Source organism: Phocoena phocoena, chromosome 4 (genome assembly GCF_963924675.1).
Source record: "Phocoena phocoena chromosome 4, mPhoPho1.1, whole genome shotgun sequence".
Taxonomy (NCBI): domain Eukaryota; kingdom Metazoa; phylum Chordata; class Mammalia; order Artiodactyla; family Phocoenidae; genus Phocoena; species Phocoena phocoena.
In genome coordinates this window covers 15,976,872-16,004,331 of record NC_089222.1, presented here as the reverse complement: position 1 = coordinate 16,004,331, position 27,460 = coordinate 15,976,872, and the positions used below count along the sequence as shown (strand labels likewise).

The window sequence follows — 27,460 nt, the reverse complement described above, 5'->3', positions numbered from 1 at the left end:
GAAACCATAAACAAGACAAAATGACAATGCTCAGAATGGGAGAAAATATTCGCAAATGAAACAATGGACAAAGGATTAATCTCCAAAATATACAAACAGCTCATGGAGCTCAATATCAAAAAACAAACAATTTAATTTAAAAATGGGCAGAAGACCTAGACATTTCACCAAAGAAGACATACAGATGGCCAAGAGGCACATGAAAACATGCTCAACATAACTAATTATTAGAGAAATGCAAATCAGAACTACAATGAGGTATCACCCCACACTGGTCAGAATGGCCATTATCAAAAAATCTAGAAACAACAAATGCTGGAAAGTGTGTGGCGAAAAGGGAACCCTCCTGCACTGTTGGTGGTAATGTAAATTGATACAGCTACTATGGAGAACAGTATGGGGGTGCCTTAAAAAACTAAAAATAGAACTAACATGACTCAGCAATCCCACTACTGGCCATATACCCTGAGAAAACCATAATTCAAAAAGAGACATGTAGCACAATGTTCAATGCAGCACTATTTACAATAGTCAGGACGTGGAAGCAACCTAAATGTCCATCAACAGATGAGTGGATAAAGAAGATGTGGCACATATATACAATGGAATATTACTCCACCATAAAAAGAAACGAAATTGAGTTATTTGTAGTGAGGTGAATGGACCAAGAGTCTGTCATATAGAGCGAAGTAAGTCAGAAAGAGAAAAACAAATACCGTATGCTAACACATATATGTGGAATCTAAAAAAAAAAAAAAATGATACTGATGAACCTAGTGAGAGGGCAGTAATAAAAACACAGCCATAGAGACTGGACTTGGGGACACGGTAGGAGGAGGTGAAGCTGGGGTGAAGTGAGAGTAGCATCAACATATATACACTACCAAATGTAAAACAGATAGCTAGTGGGAAGTAGCAGCATAGCACAGGGAGATCAGCTCGGTGTTTTGCGATAACCTAGAGAGGTGGGATAGGGAGGATGGGAGGGAGGCTCAAGTGGGAGGGGATATGGGGATATATGTATGCATATGGCTAATTCACTAACACAGAACTAACACAACAGAACTAACACAGTATTGTGAAGCAATTATACTCCAATAAAGATCTATTAAAGAAAACAACAATATGATGATGCTAGAGGAAAACATCCACGTCAGATAAAGAAAAACTGGGTGAAGGAATGACTAAGCACTCATTTTATTTGCAAAGCTAATAAATGACCTTTTCTCCTAGAAAATGCATCCCAACTTTCCAGCACTGCCATGGAGAAGACTCAGGGTCCATGCTACCAGATTTAAATTGCAGGTGGTCAGGATACTTAATGAATTGCCAATGAAAGAAACTGCTAACTCCTTTTAAAAATAAGTGCCAAAGCTGTTAGCAACACTCAGTTAAATGATTCTGGAGGTCCATAAAACTGTGCCAAAATATCTCCTTCAAAGTGAAGCACTCACGGATTTTCCTTTCACATGTGGGTAAACACTCAAGGTAAAATGACAAATTTGAATACACATGCCATCATAAAAGCCTGGCAGGTACTTACATACTCCATGCCACAGAACTGCAGACCTACTTGATAACATATCACTTTGGAATTATTCTAGACTTTAAGCTCCTAGGCAACATAGACACTTATCTGTATCCCTATCACCTAATGTCACGGTGTATATAAAGTTGAACTTAATAGATGTTCTATAAAAACAATGTCCAGTCCTTTCCACCTACTTAACATGCTACCTCGTTTAGACAGTGCTACAAACACCTGATCAGTAGGACCAAGCAGGTTTTAAATATTGTTAGGAATTTTAATGAGGCAGGCTCATTGTACAAGCAGTTAAATTACACAGCAAAATACCAAAACAAAAATAAAAATCACTTGAAAAAAGCACTGCTAAGATGTTACTAAATATTCCTTCTGCCCACATACATATATAAAAACAATTATATATATATGGATTCACATTATTTAAGATTTTCTGTGATCAGAATTATTTTAACTTACTAATTTGTAAGAGGTATCTTTCCATAAAAATAAAGTACCTTTTTTTAATTGAAGTATAATTTACATACTATACTGTTAGTTATATTAGAACATAGTGATTTGATATTTCTATACATTACAAAATGATCTCCACAATAAGACTAGTTACCCTCTGACACCATACAAAGTTATTACAATTTTATTGACTATATTCCCCATGCTGTACATTTCATCCCTGTGACTCATTTTATAATTGGGAGTTTGTATCCCTTAATCTCCCTCACCTATTTCACCCACTGTCCCCCCACCCCCCACAAATCTCTCAACCAGACTGTTTATTCTCTGTATCTATGACTCTGTTTCTGTAATGTTTGCTCATTTGTTTTTTTTCTTAGATTCTACATATAAGTGAAATCATATGGTATTTGTTTTTCCCTGACATATTTCACTTAGCATAATACCCTCTAGGTCCATCCATCTCATCACAAATGACAAGATTTCATTTCTATGGCTAATATTCCAGCCTGTGTATGTATATGGATGTGTGTGTGTGTGTGTCTTCTTTATCCATTCATCCATTAATGGACGTTTCAGTTGTTTCCATGTCTTGACTATTGTAAATAATGCTGCTATGAACATCGGGGTACATGTATCTTTTTGAATTACTATTTTCGTTTTCTTCAGATATATACCCAGGAGTGGAATTGCTGGATCATATGATAGATCTATTTTTAGTTTTTTGAGGAACTTCCATACTGTTTTCCATAGTGGCTGCACCAATTTATATTCCCACCAACAGTGCACAAGGGTTCCCTTATCTCCACATCCTGGCCAATACTTGTTATCTTTTGCCTTTTTGATGATAGCCATTCTGAAAGGTGTAAGATTTTGTGGTTTTTGATTTGCATTTTCCTAATAATTAGTGATGTTGAGCATCTTTTCATGTTTCTCTTGGCCATCTGTATGTCTTTTTTGGAAAAATATCTATTCAGATCTGTCCTTTTTTTTTTTTTTTGCGGTACGCGGGGCTCTCACTGTTGTGGCCTCTCCCATTGCAGAGCACAGGCTCCGGACGCGCAGGCTCAGCGGCCATAGCTCACAGGCCCAGCCGTTCCACGGCATGTGGGATCTTCCCGGACCGGGGCACGAACCCGTGTCCCCTGCATCGGCAGGCGGACTCTCAACCACTGCGCCACCAGGGAAGCCCTGTCCATTTTTTAAGAGTTTTTTTTTATGTTGAGTTGTATGAGTTCTTTGTATATTTTAGATATTAACTCCCTTATTGGATATATCATTTGCAAACATCTTCTCCCATTCAGTAGTCTGCCTTTTCATTTTGTTAATAGTTTCCTTCACAGAGAAAAGCTTTTTAGTTTGATATAGTCCCATTTGTTTATTGTTGCTTTTGTTTCCCTTGCCCGAGGAGACAGACCCAAAAAAATATTGGTAAGACCAGTGTCATAGAGTGTACTGCCTATGTTTTCTTCTAGGGGTTTTATGGTTTCAGGTCTCATATTTAAGTCTTTAACCCATTTGGAGTTTATTTTTGTACATGGTGTGAGAAAAAAGTCCAGTTTGATTCTTCTGCATGTAGCTGTCCAGTTTTCCCAACATTGTTTTTTGAAGAGGCTGTCTTTTCCACATTATATACCCTTGCCTCCTTTGTCATAGATTAAGTGACCATATAAGTGTAGGGTCATTTCCGGGCTCTCTGTTCAGAAGAACTTTATCATTATTAATGGCTACCAAGTATTCCATTGTAGACATGTACCATTATTTAGTGACAAGTCTCCTACTAATGGATACTTAGGTTATTTCTAGTTTTTTCTTATCAAACACAAACCTGCCATGGGTATCTCTGTGTGTGCATCTTTCAGTGGCTGTACAATTGCCTTCTCTAAACAAATTCTAGAAGTTGAATTGCTCAACCAAAGTGTATGCACATCTTACATAGTTATGTATGCTGCTACACTGCCCTCCAGAAAGGTTATAACAACATAGACCTAGCCAACCATAGCCTTCCAGAGGTCTTCACTCTGCCAACACCATCATGTTGTTGAAACACACTGCCGATGTGTTTCTACTTGCATATTAGAGATATTAACAATAAACATGCTCTAAATATTTTTCAGTTAGTCACATCTTTAAGTCTTGTGATTTTTGTCATGTGTAAGCTTTTATTATACAATAAAAGAGCAATTTTTAAACAATTTCTGATTTTCATGACACATATGGAAAGAGTCTATCACTCCAAACTTTTTAAAATCAGTATTTTCTGCTAGTACCATTATTCTTAACCTTTCTGTGATGAGAACCCTGTTTGAGAATCTTATGAAAACAGACCCACCCAGAGAAAAATGCCCTTAAATGTAAACATTTTGCAGACAATTCCACACAGTTCAAGACTTCATTAACCAGATGTGTGATCTTGCACAAATCATATTTTCTGTATTTCTCTGCAAACTAATACAGAATGATAAAATGTTTCTATCATAGGACTATCTGTACAGGCCCAATGCAGAATACCCACTCTATCTATAGGTTAAGAGGGCCCCTTTCTAACATCTTCCTTCCAAGGACTCCATCCCCACTGCCTTGCTCTTCCTCCCATGCATACTACGTGAAAAATTTGTGCATAGATACATGAAGTTCTCTTAGTTTTTACCAGTTGGCATCTCTAGCCAAGCCCTCTATGTAACAAGGTTTGAAGAGTTAGGAAAAGTTGGCAAAAAGATCCCTTTCCGGTCTCTACTCTTGAGGCTCATCTCAGAGAACCCCTGAAGTTTACTCTGAAATTTTAAAATTTTTATTAAAGTTCTTACTTTTCATCACGTATCTTTTGGCCACTCCCAATTTCTATAATTCCTGAGTCCTTAATTTTTACCACCCTGTAGGACAAAGTTTAAAATCTCCTAATGAGTTAGGGGAAATTAAATAAGACTTAAAACTTATGAAGGGGTTTCCCTGGTGGCACAGTGGTTGGGGATCTGCCCGCTAGTGCAGGGGACATGGGTTCGAGCCCTGGTCTGGGAGGATCCCACATGTCGCGGAGCAACTGGGACCGTGAGCCACAACTACTGAGCCTGCACGTCTGGAGCCTGTGCTCCGCAACAAGAGAGGCTGCAATAGTGAGAGGCCCGTGCAATGCGATGAAGACTGGCCCCCACTTGCCACAACTAGAGAGGGCCCTCACACAGAAACGAAGACCCAACACAGGAAAAATAAATAAATAAATTACTAAACTCCTACCCCCAACATCTAAAAAAAAAAACTTATGAAGAACATAAACTATCACAGGATTGAGAGAAGGTTAATAGAAGGCAAGCCAATAACTATTCCAGAAGAAGGGAAGGTACTAAAGCATTGCACATTGCTTCACAGGTGGCAAGGAAGGAAAAAATATATAAGGTTTTCTCATCAAAATGTAAGCTAGTCATGTAATAGCTAAGAGGTGTGTACACAATGAAATTCAGAAGATCAAAGTACTTTAACAATGAGAGTTTTCACAGCATTCTCACGAAATTCAGGAGAATAAACCCAGGGCAGGGTAGAAATCTGGGTTACAGGCCAAGCTCTGCTACACAGGAGCTACTGACTGGCCTTGGGCAAGTCACTTCCCTTCTCTGGGTTGATAATCCCCAGTTTAAACCTTACATTCTCACAAAAGCCTCCTTGGACCCTAAGATAGCTCCCCGTGGTGGGCTTCTGTAGCTCCCAGTACTTACAGCTTTCAGACTTTATTATTTGTTCATTGTCTATCTTCCCCACTTGATAGTAAGCTCCATGTCTATATTCACCTCAGATCCCTTGCTCCTTATAGGGCTTTGGCTGGTACGAAATAGAGGGAAGGAGGGAGGGATGAATGAAGAAATAACTGAATCAATAAACTGATCATAAAAAGAGGTGGACCAGCTGACCCCTAAGGTGTGTTTAGAAGCTAATGTATTAAAGGCATTTCTTCCTGTTGAACTCTATAAATGCTTGGGTTTAATTAGGTTAAAACACTTATGGATCACAGAATTTGAATGGAGTCTTACGCTTGGTCTATAGGGAGAAAAAGGGTAGCCAAGGATAAAAGAGAATTAGGTCTTGTCCCTGCCCTTCAAAGAAATGAGTCTGGCTAGGGAAAAAAAACTGCATTAAACAACTAGGACAAAGGAATAGGACGACTTTAATGAAAGCAAAAGTAACAGAGTAAGTGACATGATTAAGGGAGCTGGGATGACTCTCAATTATTAAAGTACACTACACAGAGGTGAAAGGACACTCTCTAACCACACAGTCAATTTAAGTGAGACCTGATGAAAAAGAACTCAGGCCCTTCCATCTCCTGGTAGTTAAGGAAGCTCCTTAAGTAAAAAGTGAGTCTCATGTTCCTGAGATTGCAGGCTCTTCGCAGGGTTACAAGAGAGGAAAAGGTAAGATTCAGCTCAACAGATAAAGTCAGATATGGCCAAACCAACCCAACTGCAGATAGCTTTGGAGGCATGCAGAGTTTGACCCACCTGGAAGAATAAATGCTACTCCAGGGAGAACCAGGCAAGTGGTGGTCATTGAAGAAACAGATAAAAATGGTAATTAAGTGAAGGTAAGGGAATGAGTAAGATAGGCTACAAACTATTAATGCAATGAAACCCCCATATTCTGAGGCCCTGCCATGTGCCTCCTACAGTGTAGGCCATGCAAAGAATGCAAGAGAAGTTCATGGCAGGGTCCACGCCTGTGGAGACTCAGTATCTAACTGTGGAGACAAATATGTAATTGAGGGGAAAAAAATTCCAATAAGTAACAAAGTCTGCTAGCTCAAAAATGTGGCCTTAAACTGTGATGCCCAAAGAAGCAGGTATGCAGGGAGGCCTGGCGCTGAACTGGGAAATAGGGCTTTCCCTTGGCACTTCTGGGTCTCTTCTTGTTGGGCCTCTCACCCCTCAGGAGCATCCCTCTCCCATCTTTTTCACCCTGGGAAGAAGGATTGTAGGCACAAGGGATTAGCCACAACATTTAGTGGCCTGCCCAGCAGCAAAACTTTTAAAAGAGAGGGAGGGAACCCCAGACAGACAGGATGTGGCAGAGAGAGCACATCTGAGAGCAGCGATTTGAGGGCCAAGCAGGGTGTGATGTGAAGTAAAGTAAGATGCAAGTTCTTTTTCCTTCCTCAGGAACAAACCCACAGAGGGGCTATCAATCGTTCTGAGGCAGGTCTGACCCCATCTTCTCTTCTTCCTAAATTCTGAGGGAACAGGGGAGAGCTTCCAGCAGGAGGAAAGTTCTCAGCCCACAGGGCAGGAAATTGAGAGGGTTATTTAAAATTGAAGAAGGAGTAGGATACCCCACCTAACACAAGTCACAAAGTGACTACATATCAGCTGCTGTACCTCTCCTTCCCGTTGCTGTCCTCATCCTGGTGCCCGTAATATAAAAAACACAAAATCAACAGTTTTAAAAAAATCCAACTTGATCAGAGGCTGTATATTTCTTGCCTCCTCCAACTAAGAATAACTCTGTGAGGAAGGATACATGGCTGAGCTCTGGTGTCTCCCCTTCGAAAGGATTAACAAGCAACTTTGTGCAACCCAGTGTCCCAGTTTATTGTTAGCACCCTCCCTTTTTTTCCACCCTAAAACAAACTCACACACAGGCACTCCCTCCATCAGTGCTCATGGAGAGAAGTGGTTGGGAGGCTCCTGTTGCCTGCCTATAAAATCTCTCCATTCAAAGAAGTTACACTAGGGCTTCCCTGGTGGTGCAGTGGTTGAGAGTCCGCCTGCCGATGCAGGGGACGCGGGTTTGTGCCCCGGTCCAGGGGGATCCTGCGTGCCGCGGAGCAGCTGGGCCCGTGGGCCGTGGCCACTGAGCCTGCACGTCTGGAGCCTGTGCTCTGCAGTGGGAGAGGCCACAGCAGTGAGAAGCCCGCATACCGCAAAAAAAAAAAAAAGTTACACTAGATAATCTTTCTGATTTCTAGCCCAGAAAAACCCCAAACAAACAAAAAAACTCTATCATAACTCTTCTCCAAAAAAAAGGATCTGGAAAGAACAATTCAGTTGTCCCTAGGTATCTGAGGGGATACCAAAAGTCACAGACCCTCCAGTCCCTTGTATAAAATAACAGTGTTTGCATATAACCTATGCACATCCTCTCGTATACTTTAAGTAATCTCTAGACTACCTAATACCTCTGTATTACCTAATACAATGTAAATGCTATGTAAATAGTTGCCAGTGTGCAGCAAATTCAAGTTTTGCTTTCTGGAATTTTTTTTTTCCATAGAAAAACCCACGCAGTTGTACTTATGCCTCTCATCAATAAACTCAAGCAAATATTTCCTCTCATATGGCTCATGTAGCTTAATATCAAAAAAACAAACAACCTAACAGAAAAATGGGCAGAAGACCTAGACATTTCTCCAAAGGAGACAGACAGATGGCCAAAAAGTACATGAAAAGATGCTCAACATTACTAATTATTAGAGAAATGCACATCAAAATTGCAATGAGGTATCACCTCACACTGGTCAGAATGGCCATCATCAAAATATCTACAAACAATAAATGCTGGAGAGGGTGTGGAGAAAAGGGAACCCTCCTACACTGGTTGGGAATATAAATTGGTACAGCCACTATGGAGAACAGCATGGAGGTTCCTTAAGAAACTAAAACTAGAGCTAACATATGACCCAACAGTCCCACCCCTGGGCATATATCTGGAGAAAAACATGGTTCAAAAGGATACAGGCACCCCAATGTTCATTGCAGAGCTGTTTACAATAGCCAAGACATGGAAGCAACCTAAATGTCCATCAACAGAGGAATGGATAAAGAAGATGTGGTACATATATACAATGGAATATTACACAGCCATTAAAAAGAATGAAAAAATGCCATTTGCAGCAACATGGATGGACCTGGAGATTACCATACTAAGTGAAGTCAGTCAGACAGAGAAAGGCAAATATCATATGATATCACTTATATGCGGAATCTAAAAAAAAATGATACCAATGAACTTATTTACAAAATAGAAACAGGCTCACAGATCTCAAAATCAAATTTATGGTTACCAAAAGGGAAATGTGGGGGGGAGTGATAAATTAGGAGATTGGGATTAACATATACACACTACTATATATAAAATTGATAACTAACAAGGACCTACTGTATAGCACAGGAAACTCTACTCAATATTCTGCAATAACCTATATGGGAAAAGAATCTGAAAAGAATGGATATGTATATGTATAACTGAATCACTCTGTTGTATACCTGAAACTAACACATTGTAAATCAACTATACTCCAATACAAAATTTTTAAAAAACAAGCAAGAGACAAAATTAATGCAATGAGACCCACACATATATATGAAATTGCAGCCCCATGCTAAAAACTAAAAAAAAAAAAAACCAGAAAAGCAATATTTATTCTCACCTTGAGTAGAAAAAAATTTTTAAAGCCTTATTTTATGCATGAAACAATAAGGAAAATGGAGAAAAAAGAGGAAGAAAGAGTGAGAAGGGCCAGAAGGAGTTAGGTTTTAAAAACTACAATTTATAAGCCTAACATATGGCTTAAAATCATTTGAGCAAGAGGTGTAAAACCATAATTTAAATAGAGTGAACAAAAGAAACACAGATATGCTTTCAGCTCTACAGTGAGAAGGGCAGACAGCAACACCATTGTTTGAGAACACTGGCAGGTTTATTCATGTCAAACGTGCTATAACTGAGAATCCATATGGGACAGTCTGCTTAAATGAACTCCAAGGGTTTGTACAAGCAATCCTGTTAATGTCATGTTGCATTTTATTAAATGATGTTTGGAATAAAAAGCCTGTTGGTTGGGCACTGGAAAAGTTTGTTTTAAAGAGGTATACCTTATGATGACAGTTGTAATCATAGCATTTGATCTTCATGATAAATCTCACTATACGTGAGAGGAAACAACTGCGAAGACAATGAATCAGTGCTCAGCATTATATTATATGGAGTGACCCTGAAACTGCCTTCAATTTCTGATGTGGGCAGATACACCAGGAGATTATGAGGGTCCAGGATAATTTTCACCATCACAGGTAGAAGGAGGACAGTATCTTCTTTTTTTCCCAAAGAACCAAGTTCATTCGATCTTTTTTTTTCATTTTTATTTATTTATTTTTATTGACATATAGTTGATTTACAATGTTTCAGGTGTTCAGCAAAATGATTCAGTTATTCATACATATATATTATTTTTTAGATTATTCTCCATTATAGGTTATTACAAGATATTGAACATAGTTCCCTGTGCTACACAGTAAATCCTTGTTGTTTATCTATTTCATATATTGTAGTGTGTATGTTAATCCCAACCTCCTAATTTATCCCTCCCCCCTCCCCATTTTCTCTTTGGTAACCATAAGTTTGTTTTCTATGTCTGTGAGTCTATTTCTGTTTTGTAAATTGGTTCATTTGTATCATTTTTTTAGATTCCACATATAAGTGATATCGTATGATATTTGTCTTTTCTGACTTACTTCACTCAGTATGACAATCTCTAGGTCCATCCACGTTGCTGCAAATGGCATTATTTCATTCTTTTTCATGGCTGAGTAATATTCCATTGTACATATATACTGCATCTTCTTTATCCATTCATCTGTCGATGGACTTTTAGACTGCTTCCGTGCCTTGGCTATTGTAAATAGTGCTGCTATGAACATTGAGGTGCATGTATCTTTTGAATTAGAGTTTTCATCTTTTCTGGATATATGCCCAGGAGTAAGATTGCTGGATCATATGGTAACTCTATTTTTAGTTTAAGGAGCCTCCATGCTGTTTTACATAGTGGCTGCACCAATTTACATTCCCACCAACAGTGTACAAGAGTCCCCTTTCTCCATACTCTAGGAGAGTATATCTTTAGGTACTTACTGATAGAGTTGTGGGGCTGGCGTCTTATCTAAGAAACATGTGGTTAGAGAAGGTGTGGCAGTGACAGGCAGAGGATGGCTAATCAAGAAATGTGATTCAGATCAGCTGGGCAATTCTGATGTTCAGTAACTTCATCAGCAAGCACACATGATGAGCTTACACACAGAGCTCTGTGCTGGGCAGGAAGAAAAGAGGACACGGGCAAGGGGGTAACCCAGGTACCATGCTCACAAGCAGCCTATAAGGGCGTTATTATGAATCCCATCCTACAAATAAGAAAATTGAGGCTGAGAGATATTAAATGTTTTGTCCAAAGTCACCTTTCTAAAATCTGATAGAGACCAGATGGAAATGCAGATCTGGCTAACAGGTTAAAGGTCTTTCAATGCTACCAAACCAAATGGCCACTGAAAAGAAAGGGCACTCTATGCTGAGAGTAGACAATGGGACCAAAGACCAGTCTGAGTAAGGAGCAGTTTGTGCATAGAAAGAGTACAAAGTCAGAAAGTAAGTTGGAGTCAGACTGTGGACTGCCTTTATGTCTAGTTAAGAAGCACACTGTCCTGCAGGCTGCTGGGAATCACAGAACTTTGAAAATCAAAAAAGATGTAAGAAAGGGAGCAAAGAGACCAAAGGATCTACACCAGGTAACAGGGTTAGTGAGAGGAGGGAAAAGATGGAAAGGCATTTAGAGAAACACCAGAAGGAACAAGAAGTTAAAGTTCAGTACCACCATACTGACATGGGATTTGGGGCTCTCAAAATAAAAGACACTAATTGGGGGTTACTACTAATGTCCTACTATTTAATGTTTGGCAAATATTTTACTAATGCCAATAATTAAGAATTTCAGAGGTGATCTAATAAGTGTTCTTTCCAATAGAAAGGGGACAGCAGGCTCAGCGGCCATGGCTCACGGGCCCAGCCACTCCACAGTATGTGGGATCCTCCTGAACCTGCGTCCCCTGCATCGGCAGGTGGACTCTCAACCACTGCGCCACCAGGGAAGCCCGAAAGGGGATAGCTTTTGACAGCTGAGGGAAGCATGCACCTGGTCTACCTCTTCCTCATGCAGGAAACTTCTTTTAAGGGGGACATGCTGATAAGAAGTCATGTTTGAAGATATTATTGGGTTGGCCAAAAGGTTCCTTTGGTTTTTAAGTACAAATAAAAGACACATTTTTCATTTTCACCAAGAACTTTATTGAACAACATATTCACCCTTTTGTTCCACTGCCTTCTGTCATTTTTCAGGCAACTTCATAATTCCATCTTCCCGAAACTTTTTATCTTTTTGAGCAAAGAACTGTTCCAGGTGCCTTTTATAGTCTTCCAGGGAATTGAAAGTTTTTCCATTAAGAGAATTTTGTAAAGACCGAAGTAAATGGACATCCAAATGTGCAATGTCTGGTGAATACAGCGGATGAATCAGAACTTCCCAGCCAAGCTGTAACAGTTTTTGCCTGGTCATTAAAGAAACACACAGTCTTGTGTTATCCTGATGGAAGATTATGTGTTTTCTGTTGACTAAGTCTGGACGCTTTTCGTCGAGTGCCGCTTTCAGTTGGTCTAATTGGGAGCAGTACTTGCTGGAATTAATTGCTTGGTTTTTCCGGAAGGAGCTCATAATAGAGGACTCCCTTCCAATCCCACCATATACACAACATCACCTTCTTTGGATGAAGACAGTCCTTTGGTGTGGTTGGTGGTGGTTCATTTCGTTTGCCCCATGATCTCTTCGTTCCACATTATTGACCGTATCTACTTTTTCATTGCCAATCACAATTTGTTTTAAAAACGGAACATTTTTGTTAAGTTTAAGTAGAGAATTGCATGCTGAAATACGGTCAAGAAGGTTTTTTTCACTTATGTGGAACCTAAACATCAAAGCGGTGAACATAATAAAGCTGGTGCAAATGATTATCCATGCTTGACTTGGATATTTTGAGTATGTCGGCGATCTCCAGCATGGTATAAGGTTGATTGTTCTCAATGAATGTCTCGATTTGATCGCTATCAACTTCAACTGGTCTACCTGACCATGGAGCAATGTCCAGCGAGAAATCTCCAGCACGAAACTTTGCAAACTACTTTTGACATGTTCGATCAGTCACAGCACCTTCTCCATACACTGCACAAATCCTTTTCTGCATTTCAGTTTTGTTTCTACCTTTCTTGAAATAAAGCATAATATGCTGAAAATGTTGCTTTTTTCTTCCATCTTCAGTATTAAAATGGCTACACAAATATTCACCAATTTTGATGTTTTTTTTTTAAATGCACACTGATATGACAGCTGTCACAATACAATCTAACAAAACTGTTTCAGTGACGTTGAAGACAACTAAATGCCACTAGAGCCATCTTGCAGAAAAAACCAAACGAACCTTTTGGCCAACCCAATACTCTAGCCACAGCTTTGTTTCTTGGAAGGTTGAAGGTCAAGATTCAATGATGGGCTCAGGAGGGAAAAAGCCTGAGTAGGATCTATCACCTCTTCCTGTGGCTCATGGGAAGGACAGGACAGTTCACTAAAGCTGGAGGTTTCAGCCCGCCCCTCAAGCATCTGTGTCCTCACTCCTTGCCTCCCGAGCACATTTATCCCCCAACAACCTCACAGGGAGTGGACTACAGCAAGACAAAATCCCAGAATTCAGGATCTGGGGCTCTCAGCCATCTTTCAGAATCTCTTTACACCCTAGAGAGAGCAGATGCCTTTACTGTTGCTACAGAATCTTCATGCAGGGGCTGCAAATTAATTCCTGATTCTATGAGAAAAAACATAATGTTGTTTTATTTTTGTAAAAAATAAATTAGATATGCACAAATTTGACTTACAGTATAAACTAAAGATAAAGTAAGGTTAGCACTTGTTTAAAATTAAAACTGAAGATTTTAATCTGGAAATATGTGGTTATCTGTATACAAATCTTCCTGCTCAGAAGAAACATGAATATATACGTTAAAACTAATTTGATACAATGCTCTATTTTTCCCTTCTCATTAAAAAAATTCAATAGAGGGGATAGGGATCTTCACAGAGTAAGAAGAGAAACTGAAGCAAAAGATTCATCTCTGCTCCTTTCCCCTTAGTAGGCAGCAGCTGGGTGAGAAAGCTGATCCCGATCATCCTTCAATAACAGAGTACATTCTTTCCTCAACCAGCAGTTGCAGAAGCCCCACTGCACTTCTCTTCTGCCTCTTTCAAAAGAAGCTGCATCTAAGGAAATACTGACTCTCTGTATGTGGCACCACCGTGCTGCAGCTACTTGAGAAGAGTAAGAGCCTTCGGTGGATTCAGTGAGCCAATGTGCTCACTGTTTGTGCTACCACAGGGCATAACCTTCACAGCTGTGCAGGCCCATGGAGCTGGAACCATCATTCTTACCCTGTCACAGAATCATAAATAGGGACAGAGCCTTCTGCAATATGAGAATGCACTCCCTTGTAAAGTCATATTCAATCACTGGTTCAACTCTCAAAGATTAGGGGTAAATGAACAAAACACACTACAACACAAAACATTTTAAAGTCTGCTTTGTAAGGCGGTAATCCCCAAAATGACAACATCTATATGGAATTTATCTTTGGAGTAATAAGCCAAGTTATTTTCCTTTGTCAGAACTGGAATCTTACAAACCCAGCTATTGAAAAACACTTGTCAGAGACGTCAAAATGTCTTTCAACATTTAGACAGCCACCTAGCCATTATTCCTGTGGGATACATGGGTGGTTGAGAGAATCACATTTGACAGATGCAAAAAATAAGATATCCATATGGAAAATACAACTCCTCATTTCCCAACCATCTAGCCCAGCAATTTCCCTACCATTCTGCACTGGGATGCAGTCAGTCTCCTCAAAAAAAAAAAAAAAAAAAAAAAAAAGGGATACAGGCTTTTTCACAATTGCTACTGAACGTGTAGGCTTTGAAAGTAATCTTCCAATTCTTTACTATACACATGACCCACAATCACTGTTTATATTGATTCCAAGAGTTAAGAATTCAGGGTCCTTATACCAGAGAGGTCTCATGTTCTATCAGTCTACTCCACCATTGCTCCCTTCCAGAGAAACCACAGTCCTTGTTGAGGCAAGAAGACCTAGGCCACAGCTGTGTGGACCAAGAGACTGTAGACCCCTAAGACTGCCTGGTAGAAGAGCTTTGACCAGGGGGATGATAGTTACTACAGAATTATCATATTCCTTTCCTTCTTGGTCCGTACACAGACCATCAGTTAGGTTGTGGCGACAGGAAGACATGAGCAGAGAAGCCAAAACGGAAATGCTGAGCCATGTTAATGGCTGAGAAATAGAATGTGGACTGATCAAGTACTGTTAGTGCAGATACATGCTGGAGTTGCAACAGATCAGGGGACAATCTTCCTGGTCCTGAGTGAGGTCCTGTCTCCATGAGGTCTGGCCAGACTACGGCTCTTTCTCATCCTGAAAGGCCTCTGGGATTCCTCCCAACTTGCCACATGCCTGACATTTGTTTTATTTTCTCATGCATCCTTACTTAAGCCTTCCACTTCTTAAGGCAACTTGAATGAGTTTCTGTTCTTGTAATCAAAGACATTTATAGGGGCCCCACAGCAAGATGTCTGAAAGTGTTCCTTTTCTCTTTACTAACTATAAAACAATCTCAGATCTCCCATCTGACAGTCTACACATAACCTCACAAATTTAGGGCTACTTTGCCAGTTTTTGTAATCACAGAGAAGAAAAGAAATGGCTGGCAAAGCCCCTTTCCCCTGGATTGTCTTTAAATTGCCCTTGCTGCATTTTTTCTCCAGTCGATCCCTGCCACATGTAGACCACCATTTACTTTCAGTAGATCTAGAAGGTTCAGCCACAGTAAGTCTAGAATAAAAACCCAGCATCCTATGGGAGCCTTAGTAGTCTCTCCAACCTCTGTAGCACTGACAGAATCCCCCCTGTGACTTCTTGGTTGATTTCAAGGTTAAGGGACCAAGTTTTCCACTGGCAAAACCTGATTCTTCTGGTCTCTAAAAAATAAGATTGGCTCCCAAAGCAGTTCCAGCACTGGGAAAAGGTCAGATCATATCAGAAATTAATGAGCCAGCCCCTCGGAGCACTGCACCTTCTGCAACTCTAATTACTCCTCCCTCCTAACAAAAGACCCCACTCAACTCTCTAGCAACGAGTGATTCTCAATCACAGGCAGTATTTGGAAATGTGAGGGGCCATGCTGGTTGACTCAGTGACTTGGTTAGAGTAATACAGGTATTTAGTAACCAGGGATGCTAAATGTCCTATAATGGACAGCAAAGTTCCACACGATGATGAATCACTGTATCAAAATGTTAACAGCACCTCCCTTGAGAAACACCGAGCCCCCTCCAACATTCCGAGCAGACCAAAGCAGGAAAGAAAGGCAAAGTGAAGAGAGGAGGGCAGTAAGAGGACCAGCACCGCACCATCAGAAGTGAGGCACTCGAGTGAAGACTGTCTGGGGATCACCTCGCCCCCGCCACCTCCTTCACCTCGCCCTCCAGGAACACTACTCACAGCACACAACTCCTTGTTCTCAGTCCTGCTACCACGCAAAACAGTCTTGGGCTCAGATTTAAATTACATCTTTTAAAATGTGTGTCTTTATTTCCACATCTTTTCCTTTGTTCTAATTATGGTAGTTTCTGAGCAACTAATGTTGGTGCTAGTAATAGATAATATATCACCTGAAAATTCTTCCATGTTGCTAAAGGGCTTAATTACTAAATTTGTACTATAATATGTCTGTTGGAAAATCTAGAGACTAATTCTTTAGGGGATAACTCCTCAGAGATTAAACTTGAGAGATTAAATTTGTGAATTAATACCTTCTTATGAAACACTTTTTTGAGCCGCACTGGAGCTTGGAAGAAGGGAAGGTGAAAACTCTCTCACCACCTTTCCCAGACTCTTTGTTATGCTCTAGGCAGTATCAGAAGAGACATCCTGCACAAACTAGCTTCACCACCAAGGATCAGGGCATGGAGAGACCAGATGGAAAGAGACAGCTCAGCAGCCTTGGATTAAAGCACAAATATTTCTGAGGCAGTGCGCTCAGTTATGTCAGAGAGACAGGCCCATGGCACTTTCTGTAACAGACAGATGCTGCAGCAAGGTAAAAAGTTCAGCAAGAGCCATTCACAGATTGAAAAGTGCCCAAGGATGGAAAAGTCCAAAATGCAATCCTGTTTTAAATGAGGTGAGGTCTTGCTATAACAAGCGCACATGCTGTCACTACAAGTGTGCATTTCTGACAAATAGGGTCCTTACAGACTGAAGCAGTGCTATCCAACAGAATTCCCTCTGATGATGGCAATGTTCTCTGTCCGCACTGTGCCTGTGTCAATATGGTAGTGTTTGTTGTAAATTTTGTGAGTGTATCTAATAATTGCAGGGACCAGAAACACAGCAAGGCTGAACACAAATCTGCCCGGACAGTTTACATCTAATCCCTGCACTTGCCCTTCCTTAGAATTAAACTGAGGCTTTCTAGTAAAATAACGTGATTGCTTCAGGCCTAAGTCAGGGTGATGGCCTTTTTCACCATTCCAAAACAGAGTTCTAGAAGATTATCAGAACACCTGTGATATTAAAACATTTTATGTATCATTCAAAGAGCATGGGTTGAAGATAAACCCTTTTCCATAATTCCAAAGGAGAGAAGAAACATAAATGTAGAAGTTCTAGGATAAAAACAGATTTCTCCAAACATTCTCTGGTCTTTGTTGTATTACCTGCAAAATCTGTTCTAGGATCAGTAGTCATTTGGGAGGATATTTTTCTTTGGGGGGGTTACTTCTTTATGTCCTTTGATCTGATTATACATGAGTCACTTTAGCATTAAGAGATTACCACAACCCCACAACCCCCGGTCAAAAGCAATTTCCTTAACTGCTCTTCTGAACAGCCTCCTTCTCCTTCCTCCACTCTCCCATTTTTTAACTTTCCAAAAAATAGCCTTTATTCACGAGTATATTGTTGAAATGAGCTGAATATGAAGCTCTCAAGTAAAATCAGAATCCAGTACTGTTCATCATTTCCCACACCACTAACCCTTCACCCTTCAAACTCCCCTGCTCCTCAGCTACTGCCTTCACAAGGATTAAGAGTGATCCTTGAGTCTTGGAAATTTGGGGAGACAGATATTTCTTAGCATTTATAGAGCTCCCAAGTAATCACACAGAACTACGTACATCCCTTCTTTAGGCTACTGAGTTATAAATGCTGTCTCCATTTTACAGGTAGGGAAACTGGAGCAAAATGAGGCTAAATGATTAAAATACAGTCCCAGAGAAACTCAGAGCAAGATTAAGTCACTGTACGCCTCCAGCAGTGGTTCTCAACCAGGGGCAGTTTTCCCCCCCAGGGGACATTTGGCAGTGTCTGGAGACATTTTTGATCGTCACGATTGCGGTGGGGTGGAGTGGGGGAACTACCGGCATCTAGTGGGTAGAGGCCAAGGATGCTGCTGAACATGCTACAATGCACAGGACAGCCCACAACAAAGAATCGCCAGGCTCAGCATGTCAGTGGTGCCAAGGATGAGAACCCCTGATCCTCTGGCATCCCCAGCACTACTTTCTTTGGGCTCTAGTCAATAAAGAATGGCTCCCTCTGTAATTTGATCCTTGTACAACATTTACACAAGAAACATGCCAGTTCAGTGTTATTTCTGGCATGCTATACATTTTAGTTACTTTTAAAATGGAAAATATATGGGAGCCACAGAGGAAATTGAGGGAAGCTGGCAAAGTCTGGCTCCTTTCCTCTAATGAGAAAGCTTAGCAAATACCAGGTCCTTTCCTTAGCGACCTCCAGGCACTGAGCTGGGGTCTGTGTCTGGCCACTCACCTGGACTCTTCAGTTGTTGATGTGCTTTGCAGCTGCCTTTTCTCTGCTTTGCTTATCTCTAAGCATGTGCATCACTCCAGAGCAGTAATGATGTATGCTTATAGGAATCTCCAGAGGTCTACAGCTGCTAATTGTCTATTTTGTTCAGTAAATTGTACTCATTACTGAGCCATGTGAGGCACAGAAGGACATCAGCCTTTCTGGGTGCCCTCTGTCTGAGCCTGGGTAAAGGGACGTTATCAGCAAGGGCGCCACAATATTGAAAAAAGATGCTTAAAAACAACCCTCCATCCAGTTTTTCAGCTGATTACTTTTATTTTTGTTATATAACTTCCCGTCCCCCTCTTTCTTAACCATCCTTAGCTCTGCTTAGATTTGTATTAACTATAATTTTCTCTTCAGTGAGGCTGATTTTAGTTTAAGCTCTAGAAGCCAGAGAGTTCAGAAAGGATTGGATGTCCTTTCCACCCCTCCCTCCCAGATTTCCACTGGTCTCTGAGAAGGGCACACCGAGCAGTGAACTTCTCCTTTTGATCTCAAAAATCTTCAGGACAAATGAAAATCCAAAGCCAGCTTTGGTTATAATGCTCCCAGTGCCTACATCCGTTGCACTAGGGACTGCAAACAGATGAGGAGTGAATGGACATGTGACTTCCAGTGACACTGGATAAAATAAAATGGAATGGGCAGAACCACGTGCATTGCTACTGCTATTAGCCACCAAACTGGGAATCATCAACTCTCTGGTAAGCTGTTTCCGCCCCCCATCCTGAAAAGAAAAGTGATTAATGCAGGAAAAGTTAAGCAAAGTAATCCATGGAGGGGGAGGATGCTGAGAGAGGGGAATTTGAGCCAGCAGAGCTAACAATATGATATGGCTACAGGAAAGCGGCACTCGGGCCTAGTTCCCTCCTCTACAGTGTATCTCAGGAAGGCCCAGCAACACCCTCACCACCCACATAAGTCAAATCCTACACAAACTCACTAAAAATTCTTGTGCTGAGATATTCTCATGCACAGATTCCATCCCATCAACCTGACAATAGTTTTAGCTTTGTAAGTGCTGATCTTAATGGTGTTTATGAGCTGAATCACTAAAGGCTTTGGGAACCTTTCACAAACAGGGCACCCCACTGCACTGACTCCAAGAGGCTGTTAATACAAAAGTAAAACCAGAGCAACAATGGCAACAATGCCTTTGACTTACCCTGGAGTAGAGGGTGTGAGAGCCTTCAAAGGAACTTACATCCTTGTGACCCATCAGCTCTGCTGCCTTTCACCACTCACTTCTGCATGGTGGACCACAACCGATCAATCACCAGCTACCAAAGATGAGAAATGAATGAATGCGTTAGGCCAGAAGATCCGTAACTTCAAGTCCCAAGCTACTGCTCAAGCGAATTTGCTAGTGTAGGCTAAGTACTTACTTAACACATAGACCCAAACACATATACTACCTCTAGTTCAGTAAAACTTTGTTTCTGGTCCCTATATACATACTGGACAAGCAAACAGTAGAGGGGCCCTCCTTGATCAGTGATCCAGGCACCCAGGCTGACAAAAGTCCTGCCATCCTTAAACACAGCTTCCAAGATCCCCCAGGGGTCCATTCCATTCCAGCCTACGAGGAGCGTAAAACAACATAGAGGAACTCCCATGGGCGTTCTCTTTTTCTGTTTTCTTCCTAGAAGTGGACCACAACCCTTTTCTGCTTGCACTCAGTTACACAGCCACACCTAAGCCCATGGGTTTCTGGGTAGCTAGTAATCAGTCTCATACAAGCCTGACTCCAGCCCAACAAAGAAGACAATGTTAGTTTTAGAGTATGGAGTTCTGGGTGAGACACTAGCACGGTGAACTTGACTTAGTTACTTAACAAAGTTACTTAACAACTCTGAGATATGGTTTCCTCATCTGTGAAATACCCTGCTTCCCTCATTGACCTGTGTGTCAACGTGCGATTCAAAATGAGACAAAACAGCACTTCTGAGACTTTAATGTACATGCATGGCACCTGGGCATCTTGATAAAATGCCAATTGCAAACTCCCAGATGATACCAATGCTGCTATTCTCTGACCACACCTTAACTAGAAAAGAGATTTTTTAAATTAGAGAATATTTTTGTATACCGCAAAGTGATTTGCAGATACAAAGAATTATTATCTTGGTACCGACTTTGATTATATATGAATTCCCAACTAGCCAGCATTTTCAGGATATGTTTAGTCTGGGTACCAAGTAAACTTTCATAGAGTCACAGGATTTTGGAACTGGAAAGAATTTAAGTGGTCACTGCTCTCCCCTCTTATTTTCCAGACAAGTAAAAAACTCAGAGAAGTCAACGATGTCCCCAAAATCTCAGAACAACTTAGTGTGCTAGAATTAGAATCCAGAAATTTGACTTTTTCTTCTCTTATTACATAAATTCAATTCTTCTTTTCCTTCTGAAGAAGAAAAGGCAGTTTTATTCTTCTCCTAAAGTGAGAATAAATGCTACCCTGGCCCAAATCTAAGAAGGTACCAGAAGGTAGCATTGACCAGCATGGGTCACCATCGTACCAAATGTAAGTGAGGGGGTTACAGGACAGACATTGAGATTTCCAAGCCAACGTTCTTCAGAACATAGTGATTTCCATCAAAGTTATATTTCATGTGTCCAAAATGTGACTTGAACACAAATTAACTTCTGTATACCTTCTGGAAAAACAAGAATTTTTAGTTTCCATATACACACACTGAGTCACTACTATTAGGGGACAATTAGAAAAAGAGAATTTGAGGTTGCATATAAAAAAGGGAAAGGAAATAATTAGCTGAGGAGGAGCAGTGGTTTCTGTAGTCAACCCTGGGGACAAATAAAGGAACCTCAAGATTTTTTATCCCCAACACCTAAATTATTTTGCATCTCTGAGATCATGCTGAGTCCTAAGAGTTAACAGCAGAAAGTAAAACATAGGGCCTCAGCAGTGAGAGACAGGAGTCCAAACTCCAAGTCCTAAGTCAGAAAGGCATTGACTTACCTGGAAATCAAATCAGACTGGGGAAGAAGGGAGGCTCTTAGTATGCATGTTTCCAATAAAGCCATATAAATTTGAAAGTGTTTTGGTGAAATTAGGAGGGCGTACTTATTGAGCAAGGAATGATAAATGGAAATCCATACTTGCATATCCATCATTAAGATGGGTAAAATGCTATTATCAGCATCTTCATTTAGTAATTTCAAGCATTCTAATAAAGGTAAAATGTTCTAAGAACTTCTATAGGTTTACTTCTGTACTCCACCCTCAACTCTTCCACCATAGTGTCTCTAGCATCTCAAAAATTCTCACATCCTGGCCATTTCCCTGAACCTATTCTAGACCCTAGAATTTTTACCCTATTTTTGTGCCATGGACCCTCCCCTCCTTTTGACAATCTGTTGAAGCCTAAGGAGCTCCTTCTCAGAATAATCTGTTAAATAATCTGTTAAATAATCTGTTAAATATATAAGATTACAAAGGAATATATAAGATTACAAAGGAAGCCAATTATACGGAAACACTCTTCTTTCCACATAGCCCTCAGAGAGTCCATGGACCCAGTTTAAAAACATCTGATTGGGGGAATGACTCTTCTAGTGTGATGAAAGCTTTTTCTTACAGGAAAGGTTATGCAGAAAAGTTTTAAAAATACAAGGATGTATAGTAACAATGTTGCTAAATAACAGTCAGTGAAGAAAAGAATAAGGTGCGAAAAGAAGCCTGACCTTGAATTTCTGCGCAAACACACTATTCATGCTATAGCTTTAAAATCCTACATTAAGGAATTACTCAGAATTTTTTTGGCTCCAGCCCTGTAGACACAGCATCTTCTGTGTACTAATGGCAGGTGAAGAAACACAGCACTGGAAAAGGCAAGACTGACATGAGCCCAAGCTTGGGTCCTAGTTCTCTAACTAGCTCTGTTAGCTTGGTCAAGTCACTCAGCTCTGAGGTGAAATTCCTTGCCTATAAAATGAGAAGGTTGAGCTAAACCATCCCTAGGTTTCTTACAACTCTGAATTATTAGGATTCTAAGACAATGCACAATCATTTCTCTGAGAAGAAATATTAGTGAGATTTCTTTTTGCCCTTAGGTTCACTGCATGAAAATACCTTCTAGATGAGAATTTTTCAGAGGCTTCAGAAATACCTTATAAGACTCACCTGGCCATAGAATTTTAGACTTAGAAGGGATTTTAAGAGACATGCACCACATCTCACCAATCCCAGTGACCAGGTGAGAAAACTGAGGTTCTGAAAGGCAAATAAATGTATCTGAGGTCACATGATGAGGCAGTGCTACTGGACTGTTGTGACTACTGCCATCTAGCATCAGCAGGATTTTAGGATTTGGCACTGGTAGTAGAACCTAGCTCATGAGTTCACTTGAAGAGAGACAGAAATAAACTTCAAATAAGCTGAGCCATAGAATGGGGATGGCACGAGGAAGCAGGTGACTGGGGTAATGACTTCCAGCAGCAGTGCTCTATGCCTCCAGTAGGGTCAAAGCTCGTATGCACAGCAACCTCACTAGCAACAGTACTACCTCCCTCAAATATCATGGCTACAAAATCCATCTCAAAGAACAGTCAATTACAAAAAATGAAAAACAACAACAAAAACAAAAAAGGTATTTCAAAATAGGGGAATAGATGAACGAACCCTGGCTAATAAGGTCAATGAAACCAGAGTTCAAGATTTGAAGTGTTAATACAATCTTAAAATCTTAAAATACTTGTTAGGAATTTTTAAGTTTTAGGATTCAGAATAACTTTGACCTACCTTTGTGGACAGCGCTGAAGTATAGTAACTACGAGCATTATTTTAACTAATACCCTCACCACTATCTTCAGAGCATGTAATTATTGGATACTGATCAGGTTTAAAAGTTACACGTGTATTTCCATAGTCCCGCCCACATGTAGAGACTAGTTTTATAAGCAAAGAAGTAGAAACTATTAAGTTGTTGGGAATTTTGATTGAATCATGATTTCAACCTAATTCTCAATTAGCCAACATGTATGCCAAGTACTTTCAAAACCTGTGCTATGAGGCTTCATTGTCACTCTCCACCTCCCACACACAACCAGCAGAGTAATGGCACCATTCTCAACCCCCACAGTCACCATCCCTACCTTAGAGCAACATTTCTGGCTTTCAGAACTTTTTTTTTTATATATATTTTCTTTGAGAACTGATACAGCCTTTCAAAATCTATACTGGAGGCTACACACCGCTGGTTTGCCAGCTCTATATTTCATCTCTTCCAGGAATTCCCAGAGACAGCAGTGCCATCTACTGGTAGGGAGGGCACAACTTGTTTTCTGGAAGCCAGTGGGTGACTTGTCAAGGATCTGAAAGAATGGTAGCCTAGATTTGTGTCTTTGTGAGCCTTTCTTTTCTAGAGCACATTACAAGCATAACTGATGCTTACAATCTGAGACACGGAACTCCACAGGAGCCCCCATCGTGAAGGGCAGGTCTTCTGTAAGTCACAAAAAGCCCAGCCAGTCTGGCCAATAGTGAGGCGGCTCTGCCTAGAAATGCCTCCTCAAGGCTCCTCAAGGCTAAGCCTCACTGAATTAAACACTTCCTAGCTCTCCTTTCCCCCACATGCTTCTGTATCAGATGATCTCACCCGTGCCCCCACCTGTGGCAATGTTATCCCGCTCTATCTTACAGCAAGTGTCCCAGGGAAGGTGCTCAGACCTCTCTCAACGTGAAGGCTCTTAGATTTACACAATGTGACACAGATCCTGCTCAAAGGACGCTACTGCTTAGGCATGCAGGTCAGACTCTAATCTCTCTCATTCATTCTCCATCCCCCCCCTCCCTGACCCAGGGGACAAAAACAACAGAAAGGAAATGATTTTGTTGTTGCTTTGAAAGCTACACTAGTGGGCTCTTATCGACTCAGAAAATAAACCTTGTCCTGTAGGTCACCGAGGTACCTTGCTTCCTAAAGATGAACTAAGCCTGCCAATCTTTCCGTTTTCCCTTGTGTAACCTAATAAGTGTTTCTCAACCTTTCCAAAACCCCTGCCTCCCTTCCACAGGCTAAACACAAACACTGCATGCCCTCTGTGTATTTATATAACAAAAGTGACATATTTCTCTCTAAACATAAGCATATACCTTTTCAAACTATACCACCTACCCCAGCCTCAGAATTCCTTCCTCTCCCCACTGCATACCAGCTAAAAACAAATCACTGACAAATTTTAAAATTATTCTTACTATTCCAAGCTGTCAGGTGACAATCTATATTTTACTTTATGAGAGTAATTTGTTATATTCCCAACAAGCTTTGCAGCACCTTCTCTTTTACTTTCGCTCACCCCAGAGAACCATCAAAAGTTGATTTGTTACAGTTGATGTTAATTCTGATTCCCCCTAACAAATTTAAGTGTTCCCTCTTCAGTTAGCTTGAACTTGCCAAGTAAATTGGTTGCTTAGCAAGTGTAGGCATTTCACAGGCATGGGGTGTGCCTTAGATGCTTGAAAAAAATCACATTGTTTCCTAAAAAAACACAAAACTTTGTATGGGGAAGGTAAGAGTAATAAAAAGCCTTTGAAGCAGTAGCTACCAGGAACCGGAGAGATTGCTGTCCATTTCCTACCAGAGTAAGTTCTAAATGAATTACAGTGAAACTCCAGAATACAGTAAAATCTTCCTAATAACAGTTAGTTGAACCATTTCTTACCGAGCAGACTACCAGGTATATCTAACAAATTAACCAGTGGAAAACTGAAGGGACTTTTTGCCCTTGCTATTGCAGGTCTGGGGAAATGCAGAAGGAAAGAGGCAGGGGATGCCTCCCTTTTTAAACTATGACTTAAAGGAGACATTCCCCCCCCACCCCCCATGCAGAAGCAGGTTTGGCATCCAATGGTCTTCTTTAAACATGCACTTTTCAAAGAATTAAGGAGATCTAAATGGGTGTAATTTAGACCCTGCCTTCCCTTCTCCCTACAGCCCATTAACATGCTGGAAATAAGTCATTACTTGCTTCGGCAGCCCAGAAAAACCTCAGTTTACAGAGATAACCAGTTTACAGAGATAAACGGCCTCCCCTCCCCACCCCGCCCCTCAGAAAAAGGTTTTCTTGGAGAGAATATCAGTGTGATGGTCTGGTCTGCAGTTCACTGCAGGCATCTCCCTCCTCACAATTACCAGTCATCAGTTTCGCTGTAATTTCTTATGATAGCCTCTCATTTAGACCTGCTCCGCCAGTGCCCAACTGCTTTTAAAATCATCATTTTCCGTCTCCTTACGGATCTCTGGATTCCTTCAGCAGGCTGAAAGCGTTCAATTTCGGTGCAGCTTGGGGACTGAGCGCTGGCGGGCAGGTCCGGAGAAGCCTTGCACCGGTGCACCTGGGCTGGCCCACCGGTCCTTGCCCCCACCACCGCCCGCACGGCTGCGCCAGGAATTCGGCTTTGCTCGCCGCCGCCGGATTACTTCGAGTCCCGCGGCTTGGCCAAAGAGACACCACATTTTTTTCTTCGTTTTCACATGTGACAGGTCCCACTGCATTAAAGACATCTTCTCCCCGGCCCCTGCCCCACCACCTTTCACCCTTTACCTGGGGAGGGGGTCGATACCAGCATCCCCCCGGGCGGGAAACAAAGGCTGAGGCGAGGCTGCCAGGTGGGCAACTCCCCTCAGGCGGACCCGTCACCGCGGTGAGGAGGATGGGCAGATGCATTAGAGGGCAGAAAAAGGGAAACCGAGGCACCGAGGATGATGGCTGAGCCCGGGTCTGCATCCTCTCCCAAGCGAGGCTCCCCGGGCGAGCGAACCCCAGACCTCCTCCCTCCCCGCTCGCCCGCACCCGGCAGCGGAAGGGCAGGGAGGCCGCCCCGCGGCTGTTCTTACCTCGGGAGAAGCGCTCCGGCTCCCTCCGACGGCTCGGGAAAAAAATGCCCCGCCGCTTGCGCACGCGCACTCGCGTTCTCGCGCCTTCGCGCCCCCGCGCGCGCCTCTCAGACCCAGCTTTGGCCCGCCCCAGCCCTGTCCGTCAGCGTCCGCGAGAGCCAATCCAGTAGCACGGGAGGACCAGCCCCGGTCACGTGGTAGTGCCAGCCAATCACCAAATTGCCCTCGGCAGCACCCTCTCCGATGTCTCTGGGGGTTCGGTTGCTACCGAGTGGAGCGGGTGCGAGGTGTGCACAAAGGGCTGAGTGTCTGTTTGGGGGGTTTATTGGCGCTAGATTGAGCAATTACTAGATCAATCGATATCTCAAATTCTAAATATGAATAAGAATGACCTGGGCATCTTGTTAAAAGGAGAATTCTGATCCACTAAGTCTGAGATGGGGGCTTGAGACTCTGCCTTTCTAACAAGTTCTAAGCGGTGATGATGATGTTCCTGTTCCGAGGACCACGCTTTGGGTAGCAATATTTTGAGGACATTTGTCAGGAAATGATGGTTATAACCCCCACTCCATGTTATCTAAAAGTTTCAAGACATTTTCCTTCTTCAAGTGATGGAAAGCATTCCAGTGACTGACTAAACAAGGGGTGTTCTGGTGACCCTCGTAGTTTGGGCACAGGCTGAGGGAAGGTATGTTTAATTTCAACATCAACCATCCTTGGCCCATGGGACACAAACCTGTGCTGATTTGGTTGGACGCTCCTTATCGAGAACTAGGTTATCTTAAAGTATTGGGCATGTGTGTCA

General features: G+C 41.6%; 1 protein-coding gene across 1 annotated transcript in view; it reads right to left on the bottom strand.

The window, feature by feature from the left end:
- TMEM108 (transmembrane protein 108) overlaps positions 1–26,709 on the bottom strand; it is a 381,217-nt gene extending 354,508 nt beyond the window's left edge. The window contains exons 1-2 of the mRNA XM_065876825.1: positions 26,656–26,709; positions 19,962–20,076 (exon numbers count right to left, since the gene is read on the bottom strand). The gene's annotated coding sequence lies outside the window, so the exon portion shown is untranslated. The remainder of the gene's footprint in view (positions 1–19,961; positions 20,077–26,655) is intronic.
- Positions 26,710–27,460: the final 751 nt, after the last annotated feature.